At 47.6% G+C, this 20788-nt stretch overlaps 1 protein-coding gene across 1 annotated transcript in view; it reads right to left on the minus strand.

The window, feature by feature from the left end:
* Positions 1 to 20788, minus strand: part of MFNG (MFNG O-fucosylpeptide 3-beta-N-acetylglucosaminyltransferase) — an 81372-nt gene that overhangs the window by 46657 nt on the left and 13927 nt on the right. The gene's annotated exons all lie outside the window — the stretch shown is intronic.

Genomic DNA, 20788 nt, shown 5'->3' on the forward strand with positions numbered 1-20788 from the left:
TCTCACTGTAATTCCTTATTTTTCCCCCAATTGTTCCCCCCCAATTTATCATTAGGATATTTCTCAACTTTATGTGGCCAAAGTGGTTGGATGAAAAACACCTGACCCATGGAGTTACCACCGATCTTGTAATTTCCTGATACCAGTCGCATCAAAATTAACGTGGAACTCATAATAAGTGAATGCAATTACAGTTTGTGACAGAAGATAGACTAAAGAAACTACACACTTTACCAAAAACAACACCAACAACTGATGTAATACAATCACATAGCAACCTGTGGACAGGACATGCACAGTACCTTGGGAATTCCACCAGTGTATCAAAACATTTCTTTGAAAAGAGAAATCAAAGATATAAAAACCACATCAATACATTTAATCTAAATTTGGATAATGCGAATTCAATACAAGTAGCATTTGAGTTGTGGTAAAAGTTAGGGTTATGGTTAGGTGGATGGCTAAGGTTGATGTTAAAACTGGGTTTTTATGGTAGGGTTAAGATTATGGAAATGGTGAGAGTTGGGGTAAGATTTGGAGTTAGGGTCAGAGTTAGGTTGGTGTTAGAGTAAAGGTTAATGTTAACATTAGAATTAGTGGCTGTGCTAAAGTCAAGGTTATTTTCCGATTAGTGTAGCGGGAAGGATTAGTGTTAGCACAAAATGTAGAGTAGGTTTGAGGTTAAGGCTGGGATTATGTTAGTGTTATGGCTAGATTTAATGATAGGGTAAAGGCTAGAGTAAGGGTTGGGGCAAAGGTCAAATTTAGGGTTATGATTAGTCATAAGGTTAATTGTGTGTGACAATAAGCGTAAAAATTAAGGTTATGTGCAACTTTAGTACTAGGTTAGAGGTGAAAGTTATGGGCAGGATACGATCACGATTCAGGGAAAACTAAACGTTTAGTTTAAGGTCAAGTTTAGGACACAGCCAAAAACACACAATCATGCATTAATAATGTACCATAATTTCTCAGAACACATTACATCGCAGCAGTGACACCCAATACAAATATGGCAGTACACCAGAGGTATATATGATTTAAATTAATAAATGCACATGCATATATATCATAAAATACCCGCACACATATGGTTGGAGGTACTGCTTTGCACACACTGATGCAGAGGCTAATTTAGCACTCGCCGTCATGCAGGCAAATTCTTACAAATGCTAACAAACACCGGCAAAGTCAGTAGGTCTGGTTTAAATATTCTAATGAATGCAAACACACATGAACAAATGTGCCCAATCTATTCGTACATTGCCACTGTAGCCTGCTGCATGAGTCTACAAGCTGGGGGAACAAAGCTTAGTAGTGTGGGTTGGATTGTTTCTATTGACACAGGACCAAGGTTGATTTCTATGCTGATGGCCTATGTCTATACTGGCACATAACGCAAAAAAATGAGTTGGAATGTAGACGAGCGCTATTACAAGTGTGGTGTGTGGGATAAATACAAACATTCCTCTCATCTATTTTATGATTGCCTTAGTGGTTACAAATGTGGCCATCTATGTTGTCCCTGTCCCTCTAATTGTTTATGTCTTGTATTTGTTGGCCCTGCTGAGCTCCTAGCTATTGTCGTGGCTGTGGTTCCTGAAGATGTTGCAGCTGTTGTGGTTGTTCTTTCACTGCTGAGGATAGAAATGTACTCACTGCTGTTGTCGACCCTGACTTGCTAGAAGCTGCTGATGCTTTTATTAATGTGCAGTGGTGGTAACTGCTTGGTCCCTCTTTTGTCACAGGAGTTGCTGCTGAGATTGATGTTGTTGCTGTTATTCTTCATGTGACTGCAGTTATGATTGCTGTGGTACACGTTGTTGTGGCAGTTGTTGTCACTGCTGAGGTCCCTGCTTTACTGGCAGCTGTTGCCACTGCCGTGGTCACTGCTGTGATGAAAGTTGGTGTTGCTTCTGTTGTCCCTGCCATGATGGCAGATTTTTATCATTGCTCTAGTTACAGCTGTTTTCACTGTTGTTTTTCCGGTCATGGTCACAGCTTGGGCTGGGGCTGTTGTCTCTGCTGTGTTTGCAGCTGTTGTTGCTGCTGTGGTTCATGATACTGAGGCAGCTTTTGTTGTTGTTGCCCCCAGAATAAGTACCTCTTTGCTCACTGCTGTTGTCCCTGCCTTGGTAGAGGCTGTTGTTGCTGCTGTCCCTTTCTTTGTGGTCAATGTGGCGGCTGTTGCGATTCTTGATATGGTTACAGCAGCAAATGCTGCTGTGGTCCCTGCTGTGCTGCCATTTGTTGATGTCCCTTCCAAGCTTGTAGCTGTGGTCGCTGGTGACTTGTAAGCTGCTATTGGTGGGTTCCACGCTGTGGTGATATATTTGGTAGCTGTTGTGGTCTCTGCTGTTGATGCTGCCCTTTGTGCAGTGGTGGCGGCCATGGTCTTTACTAAGGCTATAGGTGTGGCTGCTGCTGTTGTCACTGTTCCTACTATGGCTGCAGCTGTGGTGGAGGTTTTGCTGTGATCCCTACTTTCCTTGCAGCTGTCATAGCTCTTATTGATACTGTGATAGTGGCTGTGGTTGCAGCTGGTGTAGATAGTGTTGGGAAGCCAGTTGTTGGTACTTTTGTCCCTTCAGTGATTGTTGCTGCACTTTTGGTAGCTGGTGCAGATACTGTGGTCCTTGCTGTGATTACAGCTATGGGCACTGCTCTGGTTGCTAGTATGGCAGCAGCTTTGGTCACTCCTCTTGTTCCTGCTGTCACAGGTGAGTTCACTGTCGAGACCCCTGTTGTGCTGAAAGTTGATGCCACTGCTGTAGCAGCAGTTGGTACTGCTTCCACAGCAACAACAAAGCAACAATATTGGCTGCTTTGCTGGTTGCTAATGTAGTCAGTGTCACAGTGGCAGTGGGGGTCGCTGCTGTGATCACTTCTGTTGTAGCAGCTGTGGTCACTTCTTCTGTGGTAGCTGTTGCTGTTGTAGTCCCTGCTTCTTTAGGCCCTATCCAGCGCCTGTGATGTCTGACCAACGGCTTCCCAATGGTGCGTAGGCACAATCACTACCAACACTGTCTAAGCAGCCCAGTAGATACTTCCTCACATCCGGGAAGACCCCCCATACCAACTTGAAGAGACCAGTTCTTGGCACCCCTTTATTCTATAGCAGCTGACAGTGCTCTCCCTCCATCGCTGAAAAAATCCTCTGGGACACTACAAGGAGTATTTTGGCGAGTGTATATAAACTTGGGCATAACTGTTTTGCAAAAGGCTGTCCTTCCTAGCGTAGAAAGTGGGAGGGACCTCCTGGATTACCATCCTCTCTGAACTTCCCTAGGATGGTATGTAAATTACTTTTTAGGAATAACTCTGGGTCTCTCATGACATAGATGTCTAAGTAACAAAGACCCTCCCTGAATACCTGGAGTTGCCCCTTTATTGGTGCCATGGAGTCCAGCGATGCAAAGGATAAATCAACAATTTAGTCCAGTTTATTATGAAGCCACTGTACCTCCCTAAGATCTGTACCATTTTCCTCAATCTGTTGATTGACAGCTCACGATTCAAGACATACAGAAGGGAGTCGTCCGCGAACAGTGATATTCATACTTCCCACTCTTCACCAATAGCAAGGCCCCTCACCAGTGGGTCCTCTCTCACCCAGCACACATATAGCTCCATTTCCAAAGCAAAGACAAGTGGGTAGAAAGGGCTCCCCACTGTCTGGTTGTGTTATATTGAAAAAGGTTGTAAAAATTCCCCATTCACTCTTACCTAGTCAAGAGGTCAATGATAGCGCAGTCTGATCTACCTCATAAATTCCAGTCCAAAGTTCTTCATTGCTAACACTTGGAACATAAATTGCCACTCCAAGGAGTCAAAAGAATTGTAGGCGTCCAACAACATCAAGACCACTGGCTCCCACACTGTCTCTGCACTTGCCATGCATCCATATACTCGGATAAGATTCAGTCTTGTGCTGTGGCCCGGAACAAAACCACATTAAACGGGTGCACCAATACATAAACGACCTTAGCTAGTCTGAGAGCTAGAAGCTTAGCCGATATCTTGGTTTCTACATTTAGGAGGGATATAGGGCTTTATGAGGAACACATCCATAGAGGTGTCCCCTCCATGTGTCAATACAGTTGTGGCCGGTCAGACCTCTCTTGAAAGGGAACCCTCCTCCCTTGATGCTCTGTACATGTTTAAGATGTGAGGAGACAACCACCCTCGTTCCCCAGAAATAAGAAGAGACAACTGACTGAAGAGGGATATGATACGTGTAAAGGCTTTTCTACAGCTTCGATGAAGCAGGATTTTTAGGCTGCTTTGGATGAGAGAGTTGTCGATAGGTATTTGTAGGTTACTGTCTCAAGGCAGTTTTTCCTAGGTAGAAATGTATGTGCTTTCTTTTTGCTGCCTCGATACCCTGTGCCATTGCTTTTGACTTTGAGTGATTGATTTGAATTTTACTTCTTTTGAAAGGTTCCGCTGTTTTTTTACAAGATAACGAAGACCTTTTAGGGGTTTTGCCACCAGCAAAGCGTAATTGGATATAGCAGAATTGCTAATGTCAGTTGCTTCGACATGGTGATTCTTTCATATACATGTTAAACAGAAATAGTGCCAGGAGACACCCCTTCTTTACGTCACTAATGGCTTATTGTGCGTGCGAAGTCTCTCTAGATAATAGCCCATGTGACCTTCCATAATGTACCTGCAGTGTGGGCTCAGTGTAGAGTTTATAAATTATTGTCATGTGTGGGTTCACGCATATGCTCTTAAGCTTAGACCAGAGACTTTCCCTGTTGACCATGCCGAAAGCAGAGAGAGTCCAGGAAGGCTGCATAGAGGTTTGATTTCTTTTGGATGGTGCTCTTGATTATGATCTGCTGGAGTATAAGTGCTAGATCCATTGCTGAAAGTCCTGCCCTGACTACTCCTTGGAGCTGAGTTTTTGTTTCCTCTTCAATTGGGAGCAGATCTTGGCCAAGTGCTTTTTGTTATTCAACCCTTTATTCCAGTTCCACTTTCATTTAATTGAACCAGTGTAGCATTTCTTGATTCAGTTCATCATTTTGTAGATTGTTAACTGGACCTGGTTGTTCCTTTTCGTGCCCATGTGTTTGTTTTAAGGAGATCTTTAGGAAGTGTTAAGCCCATGATGCAAATTGTTTTTTGCTTGGGTGCTGATGTCCCGCAGGTGACTAGACTCCACAATGATAAGATGTCTTGCTTACTTACTACTTTGTTAAGCTAGACACATTTCCTGCATAGATACTCTGAACCTGATTTAGAATTTGGAAGATGATGTTAGTACTGCCTCCCTGACGGGGTACATTACTCCCGCCATGGCGAGGGTCTTCTGCACACCACATTTAGAGATCCCTGCCCGCCCAGTGGACACCTCTTGCATTTACAGGAACTGGCGTCACGACACCCGCAATGCACACTTTCCTTTTTTTTTATGTGATTAAAGTTTTATTGAAAAAAAAAGTTATGACACCCCCGCCATGGGAGTTTTCTCCGAAGGTGTGGAGGGTCACTGAAAAAAAATAATTTTTATATATAGCCACGTTTTGGGTGGCAGTTTGTAAAAGCAAAAAAACTGTGTGTCTGTCTACTCTAAATCAGGTGGGTATACATATGGCCAAACCTCTGACAGCCCTTGCTGTGTTGTGCCATCAGAGATACACAGTAGTCTCTGCCATCTACATATTGAAGGTCCGCCCATCTGTAAATCAGAGGGTGAACCTCCAGTTAGGCGGAGATGGTACTTTATCGCCTTTGCAAAGGTGTACCCGTTCCTCCGTCAAACTCTAAATCAGGCCCTCAATGTTGTTCTTTTTGACTTGAGCTTTGTATTGGTTTCTTAATGATGCCATCCATGATGGGTCTTGGCTGCTGCATTAAGTTTATCTGGAAACCGGATTTCTTCCTTGCGCTCTGTGGGAACCATGCAAGCCTCTTGCATTCCCTTCTCTAGGAGAGTTTTTTTTTATTGCTAGAATCAAACATGTGAATCCCTGCGTGAGTGGGATATATGATGGAACAACGCATGCGTATATCACGCATGCCTTTACAACATCATCTCTACAAGGATCACGCCCATACTGTGCATGCCTTTACATCAAATGTAGTTGTAAAAGCATGTTTGGTAAAGGAACATGCGTGGTAAATACTCCCTCGCCCTGCCCCTTACACCTGACATCATAATCCACCCCCTTAGCCCTAAACCCCTGCCCTAAAACCTACCCCACCCTGTCCTAAAAACTACCCTGACCCCCACCTTGTCTTAAACCCTAAAACCTACCCCACCCTGTCCTAAAAACTACCCCAACCCCCCACCCTGTCTTAAACCCTAAAACCTACCCTTTCCTAAAAACTGCAGTGACCCTGCCCTAAAACCTAGAAACTACCCTATCCTAAAACCCCACTCTGTCCTTAAAACTACCCCAACACCCACCCTAAACCCTAAATGCTACCCTGCCCTGTCCTAAAACTTACCCCACACTGTCCTAAAAACTACCCTGACCCCCTCACCCTAAGTCCAAAAACCTACCCTGTCCTAAAAACTACCTCACCCTGATATAAAAACTACCCTGACCCCGCCCTGAATCCTAAAATCTACCCTGTCCTAAAACCTACCCTGCCTGGTCCTAAAAACGACCCCAACCTCCGACCCCTGCCCTAAACCCTAAAACCTACCCTACCCTAAACCCTACCCGACCCCTTGCCTAAACCCTGAAACCTACTTTGCTCTGTCCTAAAACCTACCCTGCCTTGTCCTAAAAACTACCCAGACCCCTGCACTAAATCCTAAAACATACCCTTCCCTGTTCTAAAAACTACCCTGACCCTCCGCCCCCACCCTAAACCATAAAAGCTATCCTGCCCTGTCTTAAAACCTACCCCGCCCTGTCCTAAAACACTACCCCAACCCCCAAGTTAAGACCTACCCAGCTCTAAAAAGTACCCCGTCCTGTTCTACAAACTACCCTGACCCCCCTCTCCCACTCTGAACACTAAAACCTACCCCACAATGTCCTAAAAACTACCCCAACCCACTGCCTTAGCCTTAAAACCTAACAGCTACCCTGCCCTGTCCTAAAACCTACCCAGCCCTGTCCTAAAACCTAACCTGATCCCCCACCCTTCCCTAAACCCCAAAAATATACCCTGTCTCTAAACAATCCCACCCTGTCATAAAAACTACCCTGCCCCCGCCCTAAACCATAAAAGCTACCCTATCCTGTCCTAAAACCTACCCCGCCCTTCCTAAAAACTACCCCGCCCCATCCTAAACACTAAAATCTACCCTGTCCTAAAAACTACCCCAACCCCTGCCCTAAACCTTAACACCTACCCTGCCCTGTCCTAAAAATTACCCCACCCTGTCCAAAAAACTACCCTGCCCTAAACCCTAAAACCTACCCTGTACTAACACCTACCCCATCCTGTCCTAAGAACTAACCCGACCCCCGCCCAAAACCCTAAAACCTACCCTACCCTAATAACTACCCCAACCCCCTGCCCTAAACCCTAAATCCTACCCTGCACTGTCCTAGAACCTACCCCACCCTGTCCTAAAAACTACCCCACCCCCACCTTGGCTTAAACCCTAAAACCTACCCCACCCTCTCCTAAAAGCTACCCATACCCCCCACCCTGTCTTAAACCCAAAAACCTACCCTGTCCTAAAAACTACAGTGACCCCCGCCCTAAAACCTAAAAAACTATCCTATCCCAAAACCCCACTCTGTCCTAAAAACTACCTCAACCCCCACCCTAAGCCCTAAATGCTACCCTGTCCTAAAACCTACCCCACACTGTCCTAAAAACTACTCTGACCCTCCCACCCTAAGCCCAAAAACCTACCCTGTCCTAAATCCGACCCCACCCTGATATAAAAACTACCCTGACCCCGCCCTGAATCCTAAAATCTACCCTGTCCTAAAACCTACCCTGCCCGGTCCTAAAATCTACCCCAACCTCCGACCCCTGCCCTAACCCCTAAAACATACCATGCCCTAAAAACTACCCAACCCCTTGCCTAAACCCTGAAACCTACTTTGCTCTGTCCTAAAACCTACCCCGCCTTGTCCTAAAAACTACCCAGGCCCCTGCACTAAATCCTAAAACATGCCCTGCGCTGTTCTAAAAACTACCCGACCCTCCGCCCCCACCCCAAACTATAAAAGCTATCCTGCCCTGTCTTAAAACCTACCCCGCCCTGTCCTAAAAAACTACCCCAACCCAAGTTAAAACCTACCCTGTCCTAAAAAGTACCCCACCCTGTTCTACAAACTACCCTGACCCCCCACTCCCACCCTGAACACTAAAACCTACCCCACACTGTCCTAAAAACTACCCCAACCCACCGCCTTAGCCTTAAAACCTAACAGCTACCATGCCCTGTCATAAAACCTACCCAGCCCTGTCATAAAACCTACCCTGATCCCCTCCCTTCCCTAAACCCTAAAATATACCCTGTCCTTAAAACAATCCCACCCTGTCGTAAAAACTACCCTGTCCCCGCCCTAAACCATAAAAGCTACCCTGTCCTGTCCTAAAACCTACCCCACCTGTCCTAAAAACGGCCCGCCCCGTCCTAAACACTAAAATCTATCCTGTCCTAAAAACTACCACAACCCCCGCCCTAAACCTTAACACCACCCTGCCCTGTCCTAAAAATTACCCCACCCTCTTCTAAAAACGACCCTGCCCTAAACCCTAAATCCTACCCTGTCCTAACACCTACCCCGTCCTGTCCTAAGAACTAACCGACCTCTGCCCCAAATCCTAAAACCTACCCTACCCTGTCCTAAAAACTACCCCAACCCCCTGCCCTAAACCCTAATACCTACCCTGCACTGTCCTAAAACCTATTCCACCCCATCCTAAAAACTACCCTGACCCCCCACCCTAAAACCTAAAAAATACCCAGCCCTGTCCTAAACCCTACCCTGCCCTGTCCTAAAAACTACCCCGACCCACTGCCCTAAACCCTACCCTGTCCTAAAAACTACCCCACCCTGTCCTAAAAACTACACTGACTCCCCACCCCTACTCTGACCAGTAAAAGCTACCCTGCCCTGTACTGAAAAACACCCGGACCCCCGCCTTCACCCTAAATCCTCAAAGCTACCCTGCCCTGTCCTAAAACCTACCCCACCCTGTCCCAAAAACTATCCCGAGCCCCCACCACACCCTTATTCCTAAAACATATGCTGTCCTAAAAACTACCCTGCCCTGTCCTAAAAACAATCCCGCCCCGCCCGCCCCACCCTGCCCTAAACCCAATAACCTAGCCTGTTCTAAAAACTACCCCACCCTGTCCTAAAAACTACCCCAACCTCCTGCCCAAACCCTGAACACTAAAACCTACCCCTTCCTGTCCTAAAAACTACCTAGGCACCCCGCCTTCGCCCCAACCCCTAAAAGATACCCTTTCTTGTCCTAAAACCTACCCCACCCTGTCCTAAAAACTACTACGCCCTAAACCCTAAAACCTACCCTGTCCTAAAACCTACCCTGCCCTGTCAACTACTTCGACCCCCACCCTAAACCCTAAAACCTACCCTGCCCTATCCTAAAAACTACCCCACCCTAAACTCTAAAAACTACCCTGTCCTAAAAACTACCCCAACCCCTGACACAGTCCTAAAATTACCACAGCCCCCCCCCCTTCCCCAAAACCCGGCCCCAATTACCTGTCTCTCCTCTGGTCGTTGCTCCTTCCTGTTCTGCCAGGACTGTTCTCTCTGCCATTACCACGCATATGCGTGGTAAAGGCATGTGTGCTAAACACATGCGTAGTAAACACATATTTGTGGTAATGGCAGTCTGGTCAATGCATAGCGTTGCATTGACCGAGTTGTTAGTGATGTTTCCCGATGCATGAGAATTCCTGTATGGGTGTTCTTGTGATTGTGTGTGTGAGAAGGAAATAATGCATCTGTGAGTGCTTGTGCCTGACTGAGCCAGAAGAGTGCCTTTTTAGTAGGGTGGTGGTGTGGGCAGCTGCTCCTAAACTCTCCTGCCTCCAAACACTCCAACGCCCATCCCTGCTCAAACCCCCCATGAAAAGTCCTCTAACTACATCTTGCATTCATAACTAAATCCCTCTCCGGCCCGAGGCCACCTGCACCTAGAGAACACATTGTGGTAAATGTCGGTTTGGACCCACTATTTCTGGGTCCAATTTTATTCCCTATTCTGGAGGGAAAACATATCATCTCAAGATTTAGAGGCAGGAGAACTGACTGAAACTAACATGGCTTAGTTCTTCAAACTTTTTTGGTTTGAGCCCCCCCCATAGCAAAACTCCTTCCCCACCATATATGACGGTAGTAAAGTCCCTCTCTTTGTCATGGTTGCCCCCACTTTTTGCCTGTGGTCAGTGTGCTTAGACTGTTTTCACTGGGATCCTGCTAACCAGGACCACAGTGGCTGCGCTCTCTCCTCTAAATTCAGTTGTCTTGGTACCCTTTGCACCCCACAATTGTCATACTGGTTGTAGGAAGCTGGCTCTGTATATACTATATCAAAATGAGATGCAGTGTGCATAGACAATAGAAGAAACATACATTCAATTACTTAACTCCAGACCAATGTTTTTTATTTAGAAAATATACCTTTTCTTAATATATTTCTAGAACCACAAGATTCAAGCTGCAGGTAAGTACATTAATAAATACATATTTCACATATGAATCAATATGGCTTTGTTTGGAATCGGTAAGTTGTACAGTTTAAGAGTACATGGCAATAATCTGTTTTAAAAGTTGACAGTGCAATTTTCAGAAACAGTTCCTGGGGGGAAGAAAAGTTAGTATAAATTACAGGTAAGTACTTGACTTACAGTTCCAGTCTCCAGGAGATAGGAAATTATAGGTTGGGGTTCAAGTTAACCCCCAAACACCCACCACCAGCAACACGGGGTCGGCCGGGTGCAGAGGTCAAGGTTGAGGCAAGCCAGGGGCACTCGGTTTCCCATCTGCTTGCAGGTAAGTATCTGCTTCTTTGGAGGGCAGACCTGATTTTTTTTTAGGAGCACCGGGGGGCGGGAGGGTTGTGTCAGGGGGGAAACCAAACACACACCTTCACTGGCACAGGGACGGCTGGTTGCAATGTGAAAACAGAGTGTCCGGATCCCAGTGCTTCCCTATGAGGGAACACCAGGGGTCACTTAGATGCCTTGGGCTGGGCCCAGGGGGTTCGTTCAGGAAAACCACAGGCTGTACAAGTAGGAGGCCTGCCTGCTGAACATAGCTGCACCAGTGGTCGAGTTCTCCAAGGCATGGGGGCTGCGGTTGCGGTGTACCTTTAGGCGTTGGATAGCTTCATCCAGAGCTTTCGCAGTCAGGGGAGTCCTCTGGATTCACACTGCAGGCTTTGTCATGAGGGCGCAGGAGAGGTCAACCTAGGGTGGGCACTTGCTCGGAATCACCTGGGGATCCTCTCTAGCCAGTTGGGCACCTGGACACGGGCCGTGGGCTTTGGGTGCGGAATGGTCAGGACTCACGGATCCAGGGAGACTATGGAGTCCTTAGATGGAGTTTCTTTCTGGACAGGGCTGCTGTCCATGGGAGTTCTTTGTTCTTTGTGATGCAGGCAGTCCTCTAGAGCTTGGCAGAGGTTGCTGTTCCCACTGGATGCATCGCTTTCTTGTTGCATGTTCTTTAAAGCAGGAGACCGGCCGGTAGGGCTCGGGCCAAGTCAGTTTGCTTCTTCCTTCTTCTCTGCTGGGGTTCAGCTTAGCAGTCCTTCTTTCTCATTAGGTCACCAGGAATTTGATGATCTGAGTTTGGGGGAGGGGGGGTTAAATCCTGGATTTAGGGGCATTAAAGGGGTCAGAGGCAGTAGCCAATGGCTACTGTACCTGACGGTGCCTACACCCTTCTTGTGTTCACTCCCTTTGGGGAGGAAGACACAACCTTAACCCTATTGGTCCCTGTCCTCCAAACTAAGATGGAGGATTCTGCAGGGAGGGTTCACCTCAGCTCTAGACACCTTAGGGGTGATCCTTTCTGGGGTGGTCACTCCTTCCTGCTTTCCCTAATTTTCCCACCGGACTTGCCGCCAAAACTCGAGCTTTGTCCGGGGTGAAGGCAACTCCACTAGCCTGAGGGCCCTTGGGCACTGTAACAAGACGCTTGAGCCATTGAGGCTCACCGCCAGGTATTACATTTCCTGCAAGAGGGAGGTGTAAAACACTTCAACCCAGGACAGGCTTTGTTTCTGGCCACAGAGAGCACAAAGGCTTTCACCTGATGTAGTCAGAAACTTGTCTGAAAGTGGCAGGCTGGCACAGACCGGTCAGTCTGCACTAACAGTTTGGCTAAAATACAGGAGGCATCTCTAAGATGGCCTCTGGGTGCATGTTTCAATATTAATATAATGTTTATTGTGCTGAGAAGTTTGATACCAAACTTCCCAGTATTCAGGGAAGCCATTATGGAGCTGTGGAGTTCGCAATGACAAAGTCCCAGACCATATACTCAATATAACTACAGTCCACTTTCAATGTCTAAGAATGAACTTAGACACTGTAGTTGCATATTTCTAATGCAGCTATGCCCTCACCTGTGGTATAGTACACCCTGCCTTAGGGCTATAAGGCCTGCTAGAGGGGTGACTTACCTATGCCACAGACAGTGGTTTGTGGACGTGGCACCCTGAGAGGGGTGCCATGTTGACTCTGCCCTTTTCTCCCCACAGTACACACAGGCTGCAAAGGCAGTGTGCATGTGCTTGATGAGGGGTCCCCCAGGATGGCATAATACATGTCTTCCCTGGCCACAGGGCCCTTGGTGCCATTGGTACCTTTTACAAGGGACTTAACTGTCTGCCATGGGTGTGCCAACTGGGGAAACAAAGGTACAGATTTTGGGAAAGAACACTGGTGCTGGGGCCTGGTTAGCAGGATCCCAGCACACTCTCAAAGTTGGCATCAATATTAGGAAAAGAGTGGAGGGTAACCATGCCAACAAGGGCACTTTCCTACAGCGGTGTACCCCTGTAGGTCCCAACTATATGGTACTTAGGTACCCAGGGCATTGGTACACCAGGAGTCCCCTATGTTCTGCAGCATGTGTTATGCCACCCATGGGAGCCCATGCAAACTGTGTCTGCAGGCCTGCCATTTGCAGCCTGCGTGAAAAGCTGCATGCACCCTTTCACTTCTGGTTACTACACCAGGTCACTGTAAGTCACCCCTATGGTAGGCTCTTCCAGCTCAAAGGGCAGGGTGCAGGTCCCGGTGTGTGTGGGCACCTCTGCATGAGCAGAGGTGCCCTTACGAACTCCAGTTCCAATTCCCTGGACGTCATAAATGCAGGTAACCCATGTTAGTTATGTACTGGCTATAGGTCACTACCTATGGTCCAGCTACATAATGGTAACTGCAAACCTATGCATGTTTGGTATAAAACATGTTGGAATTATACCATATTACTGATGCCCGTATTGGTGGCATGATTCCATGCACTCTGGGGGATTCTTAGAGGACTCCCCCAGTATTGCTCCTGCCAGTCTGCCAGGGTGTGTGAGAAGACCACGCTGCTACAGCCTCTCACACAGGATTCTTCCTTCCTGCTGCTTGACCAGCTCAAGCAGGGGATTTCCTATGGGAAAGGGGTGCAACCTCCTGTCCCTTGGAAATAGGTGGTATAAGGCTGGGGAGGGGTAGCCTCCACACACCACCAGCTTTCTTTGAAGGGCACATTTGGTGCCCTCCTTGCATAATCTGGTTTCCACCAGTCCAAGGATCCCCGGTCCCTGCTCTGGCACAAAACTGCACAAAGCAAAGGGGAGTGACCACTCCCTTCTCCATCACCACCTCCAGGTGGCCACTTGATTCTGCCATCTTGAAATCAAGATGGGCAGAGGTGCCTGGGAGCATCTGACTGGTCAGGTTAGGCAGATGACGTCAGTGACCCCCTCTGATAGGTGGTCACCTTGCAAAGTGACCAAGCCCTTTTTGGGCTATTTAGGGACTCACTTGTGGGTGGGTCCCCAGATTTGGCGTGCAAGACTCCTTCAGTACTCCTCTGCAATGACCTCTTCTGCTCCTGGACACCAGAACCAATAGAACAGAACAAGACTGCAACACCAAGACAACCCCTTCTTGCAATATTGTTTCTGTGGCTCCTGTCAGCTACTTGCAACATTTCCCAGCTGTGCATCCTCTAGGGTCGGCAAGACTTCAGCTGCACCAAAGAAGCAAGAAGGAATATCCCTTGGAATTAAGGAGTCACTCCCCTGCATCTGCAGGCACCTAAGGCAACGACATCCGGCTGCTCAGATCTGCTGACCTCTGGACCTGTGAAGATTCTCCAATACAGGTGGTTGTTCTAAGGGGTCCTCTGGGTCCTCTCTGCCTTGTGTTCAACCTGGGAGATGGTGAACCCTTATCTCTTCCTTCAGGACAGAATCCCTGTGCACCGTGACTGTTGCAGCAACCAAAGCCTGTTTACTCGGGCTCCGAGGGGTCTTCAGGCTCCAAGTAGCCCCAGCTCTCAGCACTCTACCTCTGCTGCTCCAGCGAAGTGGGATTCCTCTTAAGGTGTGCTGCCTGGGCCTCACTGCAACTTACTGTGCCTGTTGCCAGTGGGTTGCTCCTAGGGGCTTTGACTGCTTTTCTGGCTATCCTGTCTTCTTAAGGTCAGCCCGGACTCCCCTCCAAGGGTTGAGTCCCCAGGACCTTGCAAGTTGTCTTCAGCTCTGCAAATCTCCAACAGCTCCAGTTGCATTTGCTCATGCTTGTTGGTGGTCAAGAAACAGTTCCTAGGTGACTTCAGGGACTTCTCTGCAGCTCCTGAACTCCACAGCTGGACTTCATCCACCACCGTTGACCCGGATATTCACCCTCATAAGGGTGGGCATTGCCTCCTGCCCCACCTGGACACTCCTGTGTGGACTGGACTTTGTTCCCTTTTTTTACAAGTCCTCTTCATCCGGAATCCACTGTTGGATTCCTCCAGCCTGGTCCTGTTCTTCTATTGTTCCAATTCCAAGTCCCCATGTTAGCCTATGGGACCACCAGGTAACTTATCTCTGCTCTCCTGGTCGTTAGGTCTTCTAGATACTTATCTCTTGTGGTTCCATACTCTCCCAGCCCTTGGCTAACTACTCCATATCCTCTGGTGGGGGACCCATTCTCGCATTCCACTATTTTAGTGTATGGTTTGGCTCCCCTATAGGGCCCTTTCTATTTCTTACTATTGCTAATATTTGTATGCCAATTCCTAGAACTTGCCTGTGTTTATTTTGTGTGTACTTACCTCTAGAAAGGAGGGTTGCCTACTGTAATCTAGTTCAGTGTTCCTGTAATAAAGCACCTTTATTTTTGCAACACTGTGTGGTTCCTTTCAGGAGTTATAAGTTACTGTGTGACTACTGTGGTATTGCAAGTGCTTCACACTACTATATAAATCTTGGCTGCTCACCGCAGCTACCAATAGAGAGTCCTGGCTTCCTAGACACTGTAACACTAACTATAAAGGGTTGCCTGGACTTGGTATTATGTGCCAAAACCATAGGTGTCCACGACACACCAGGACAGCCTCCTACACTGACCATCACTTCAATCGTGAAACAAGTCCATTCTCTTTCTGAAAGAGTATGAGCTACTGCATGCAACTCCCCTTTTTTGCACTGAGGGTTCCCCATGCCCAGTTTCTATTGTAAAACATTAATAACTGTGATGCAGTGCGACCCTAGGTAAAAGTGTCACTGCACCTGTTTCAATAATGTTAGCTACTGCCTTGGTGTCGCCCTTGACCTTTGTTAACAACATGGGCTCCAATCTCACCATCCCTCTCTCTCCTGTCTGTCAGATGCCCAAATCAAGGGGTCTCCTTTGCTTCCTTTTCTCCCTCCTTTGGGCCATTGCTCTAAGGCTCAAAGAAACACTGGCACAGGGAGTATGCCCTGTGTCCTAATGCAGTTGCAGCAGCAATGATACCTACAGCTCTGCAAAGCAGGCTGCTACTCTGCCCACTCAATAGGATCATTAATTCTAGGACAAATGCCCAACACAGAATTTCTGCCATTTTGTGTAAACATAAAAGCACATTTAGGCCCTCCTACGTTGTTGATTGGGCCCTGTTCCATGCGCAACAATGGTGAACTGGGCCCTAACTCTAGGAAGGTAAATGTACCATATGATCATTTCCATAGTAAGACTGCTATAACTAGGGTCCAGTGCCCACTCACAGAGGGTGGGGTGGGGGAGTGGCTCCTGTGCTGTGATTACTAAAGAAGAAACATGCCGGCTCACAAAAAGTACCCACTACCTAAATGAAATGTAAATGTGTGCAATGGTTAAATATAAAAGCTGTTTTGGAGCAAGTGTAGGTTTTAAAAAATGGAGTCACTCAGCTTCATAGTGACAAATATTTAGTGGCATATTTATGAAAAAGTGGTGCATCGGTCCCGGTTTGCCACTTCTTTTGCGTTGGCCTTGCCCACCTAACGACTCCATGGTTGCACCCGGTAGTAAGTATGGCGCATCGTGGTGTTCATTACCAAAACAGCATTCACATTTTTTACGATGCTAGTGCAGCAAGGCACTGGGAGGCCCATTGATTTTATTGAGTGTGTCAGTTTGACGCCTGCTTTTAGCAGGTGTTGAAAATGACGGAAAAAATGGTGCAGTGAAATCTAGTAAATTTCACTATGCCATTTTTTTGGGCCTCCGTGTGTCAGAACGCCCCCTTGCATACATTATGCCTGGCGCAGGCATAATGTGGCACAAGGGGTTGAAAAGTGGCGTAATGCATGCATTGGGCCACTTTGTAAATCTGGCGCTGCCTTAGTGCCGCCTCAGCGTTAAAAAAATACACTATGGCAGCACTAAGGCGGCCCAAGGGGCATGTAAATATGCCCGTAGTCTTTTTGAGAGAGAATATATGTGTCCATTAAAAGGAGTGCACCGTTTTAATGGATATATATAAAAATATTTATACTAGATATAGTCTGAATGCTCATCATTAATATGTGTATTTTTAAAACAGGTGTTTTATCATGAACAGTATTTTGCAGCAGCCTGTTTTATACAGTGTAATATATATTTTTAATAATGGCATTCACAGTTCTGCCTGTCCCAGACTGGGATCTCGTAGTACTATAAACAAGTCTCTATTCTTCTCTGAACCAATCAGTATTTAATTATGTGACTCTGGGCACACAGGGAGAAATCTGCAGTGATCACATTAGCAAAGTAAGTTTTCATAAGGTAAAACTGCTGCATGCAAATGAAGGCAGCCTAGACAAGCTTCAGGTACTTGGTGACCCATTTGTACATCCTCCCCCACCACCCCCCACTCCTCACCCCAAACCCCCAGAAACATATCCACGGACCCCAGGTGGTCGCGAACCCCAGTTTGAGGACCTCTTTTAACTGGTTTCCTGTTTTCTATCAGTTATGTATTGCGGGGAATGGTAATTGTCAATAAACACAAAACGCAACTTGAATTGCTGTTGGTTGGCGTTGAATCTAAACTGCTGATTTTTACCACGGCCCAATCATTATTTTGTGGAATGTAATCATGCAGCAGTAGCTGCTCTTTTCCGAACATGAAAGACGCAAGCATTTTTTCACACATTCCGCGAAATGGGCGCAGGTGCAATTTCAAGGAAATATGGTGGTTTACAGCCTTGTTCCCCTCACAAGACACAAAACGCTAAGGATTCTCAGACAGGCCCTTAAAATAACCCTTTCATTGGCACACTTAGCTCCAACAGAGAAGTTAAACAGATGCCTGTGTTGAGGGAACCGGAGAAGCTGTCGAGGTGGGGGCCAGGCCTAGGAGGATAGTGATGAAACTACACCATCTGTTCACTTCTCCTCTGCCAGCTGTCACGCGTACGCCCTCTCTCGAGCTACCCACGCCACCACACACCACCCTTTGACCTTGTGCGTTTTGTAAATTCATCTTTGAGGTTGTATACGAGCGCGAACAAGTCCCTAAGGCTATCAAGGCCTTGCACAATAAATTGCACCCATTTTGCAAAACAGTAAGAAGCAGTGCTTCGGTATTAAACAGCATCTTTGTCCCTCCTTATACCTTTCACAACTCTGCTCTGTTACCCTCTCTTTCCCCTCCCCTTTTCACTCAACCACCTGCTAGTCTCGTCTCAATTCATATAAGCCACGACAGCCCAAAACACAGGGGACCGACCCCCTTCTTCAGCAAAACCCTCTCCTGACGATCCTGCCTTCCCATAAACACAAGAAAGCAGACGGTCCCCGCCGCTGGACAAAGATATGTCCCGCCCCGATTCATGCAGCACGGGGCTCGGGGGATTCCCCGGACTGGATGAAACAGCCTCCTCCCAGGAAACAACTGAAAGCGGAGCGAGCCCTCCTCGTGGAACAAAGGGCCCCAACAGGCAGAACACAGGATAAGGGAGGAGAGTGACACAGAGCACAGAGGGGTACAAAGTTCACCCTGTAAACCGATTAACCAAGCTACAAGGACTTTAAGGCTGGAACTAGTGTCAGGGGGGATGAGCCAGGGGCAGGAGGGAGTAAGGCTTGGGGGTTAGGGGTACCACTGCAATGGGACTGCGGTTTTACGGTACAGCACCTGTGGGAGAGTTCGCATTGCCAAGGTGGGACGTGTGTGTCTGTCTATGTGTGTGTGTGGGGGGGAGGGGTCAAGCAGTGTGGAGCACATACGGGGTGTGACAGTGGAGCACGGACACAAGGGGCGTGGGGCACGGAAGATGTGGGGGATACGAGCAGGTTGTGGAGGACAAGGGCAAAAGGTGCGGGCAAAGGAAGAGGAGAGTTAGAGGCAGGGCTGCAGTGTGGAGATGACAATCCCAACCGTATCTAGATATATTAGTGTACCTGTGCCCTACTTGCACAACCTCTTTTCTCACACCCAGGGCTTTGATTGAGCTAGGTCCCGCCGGATGTCAGACCTGTTAGTAATTAAAACGGATATTAAAACAGGCGCTATAGTCATGTCCTTAACTTTAGTGACAAACAACAATAATCTATTTCTGAACAATTCAGGTAAAAACGTTAAGATAAACCATTTCAGTGATTTAGTGCCAGATGCAAAAAATCGTGGGTTTGTGATTTCCTAATAGCGAATTTTAGCGATTCACTATTAGGAAATCGCAAACTGATGTTTAACATTAACAGTGTGTTTAACACTGTTAACGATTCCCAATGGGTCACAAATGGACCTGCCTCATCAATATTCATGAGTCAGGTCAGAATTTGCCATCCATTGTGATTGGCTACAATCACAGGGATGGTGGCTCACTGGGGTCAGCAGACCACCATGTCTGTGACTGCTTTGTCAATAAAGCAATTTTTTTTGTAATGCATCCAGTTTTCCTTAAAAGAAAATGGGATGCATTACAAAAAGAAAAATGACAAATTTGCACCCCCCATTTGCAACTTGAAGTTAGTGGTAATTGTGAATGTTTTGCAACCACATTCCCGGTCGCAAAACATTCCTACATCTCAGTGCAACTCGCTATTAGGAAGGGAGGCCATTTGCACGCCCCGTCCTAATAGAAAGTCGCAAACCCTATTTTGCGAGTTGGTAATAGGTTACAGACTCGCAAAATAGGGTTGATACATGCCAAAAAGCATTTTACCGGTGGGCCAGTTGCGACCGTTAAAAGGCTTTGTACACCTGGCCCTTAGTTCCTATTTATATTTCACATTTTTCATAAATTTTCACCAAAATACTGGCTGGGTGGCACACGGGATCACAAAATTTAGTTTACGTGTTTAAGCCAGCCCTTAATTAACCAGAAACCCTGTAGAGACACTCCACCTTTTGCATCCCACTTAAAGCCATGCTCATACCTGATGTGACTGAGACCTCGGGTTAGCGATTGACCACCTGCCCGTGTGGCCTGCACTGCCATCTCTCTAAATGCTGATGCCTTGTTAATGCCAGTCTATAAATGTGTGCTTATGTCCTTGTTACCTGCACTGCTCCCTCATACTTCATAACCATTGTAATGTTGTTCTATAGATCGATGCACCTATTACCTTCACCCTCCCTAACACCTGATGCATTTATACTGCACTTCATACCTATGGCAAGGCACTGAAGGGCATTTGGGGATGGGCATATCATGGAAGAGATTATGGGCCTCATTCTGAGGGCGGCGGGCGGCGGTTGCCGCCCGCCTGGTGGGAACCGCCATATGGCCGCTCCGCGGTCGAAAGACCGCGGAGGCCATTCTGGCTTTCCCGCTGGGCTGGCGGGCGACCGCCAGAAGGCCGCCCGCCAGCCCAGCGGGAAACCCCTTCCCACGAGGAAGCCGGCTCCGAATGGAGCCGGCGGAGTGGGAAGGTGCGACGGGTGCAGTTGCACCCGTCGCGAATTTCAGTGTCTACTAAGCAGACACTGAAATTCTTTGTGGGGCCCTCTTACGGGGGCCCCTGCAGTGCCCATGCCATTGGCATGGGCACTGCAGGGGCCCCCAGGGGCCCCACGACACCCCATACCGCCATCCTGTTCCTGGCGGGCGAACCACCAGGAACAGGATGGCGGTATGGGGTGTCGGAATCCCCATGGCCCTGAGGGCAGCGGAAAACCGGCGGGAGACCGCCGGTTTTCCCTTTCTGACCGCGGCCAAACCGCCGCGGTCAGAATGCCCTTGAGAGCACCGCCAGCCTGTTGGCAGTGCTCTTGTGGTCGTTGACCCTGGCGGTCAATGACCGCCAGGGTCAGAATGACCCCCTATGTGTATGTTGTATGGGCTGTATGACTACTGTATGATATTGTGCATGATTTGTTTTCTTACCAGGTGTTTATCTCTGTGCCTGTGCATGCATAATAAGCAAAAA

This window comes from Pleurodeles waltl, chromosome 4_2 (genome assembly GCF_031143425.1).
Source record: "Pleurodeles waltl isolate 20211129_DDA chromosome 4_2, aPleWal1.hap1.20221129, whole genome shotgun sequence".
In the NCBI taxonomy this organism is placed as follows: Eukaryota; Metazoa; Chordata; class Amphibia; order Caudata; family Salamandridae; genus Pleurodeles; species Pleurodeles waltl.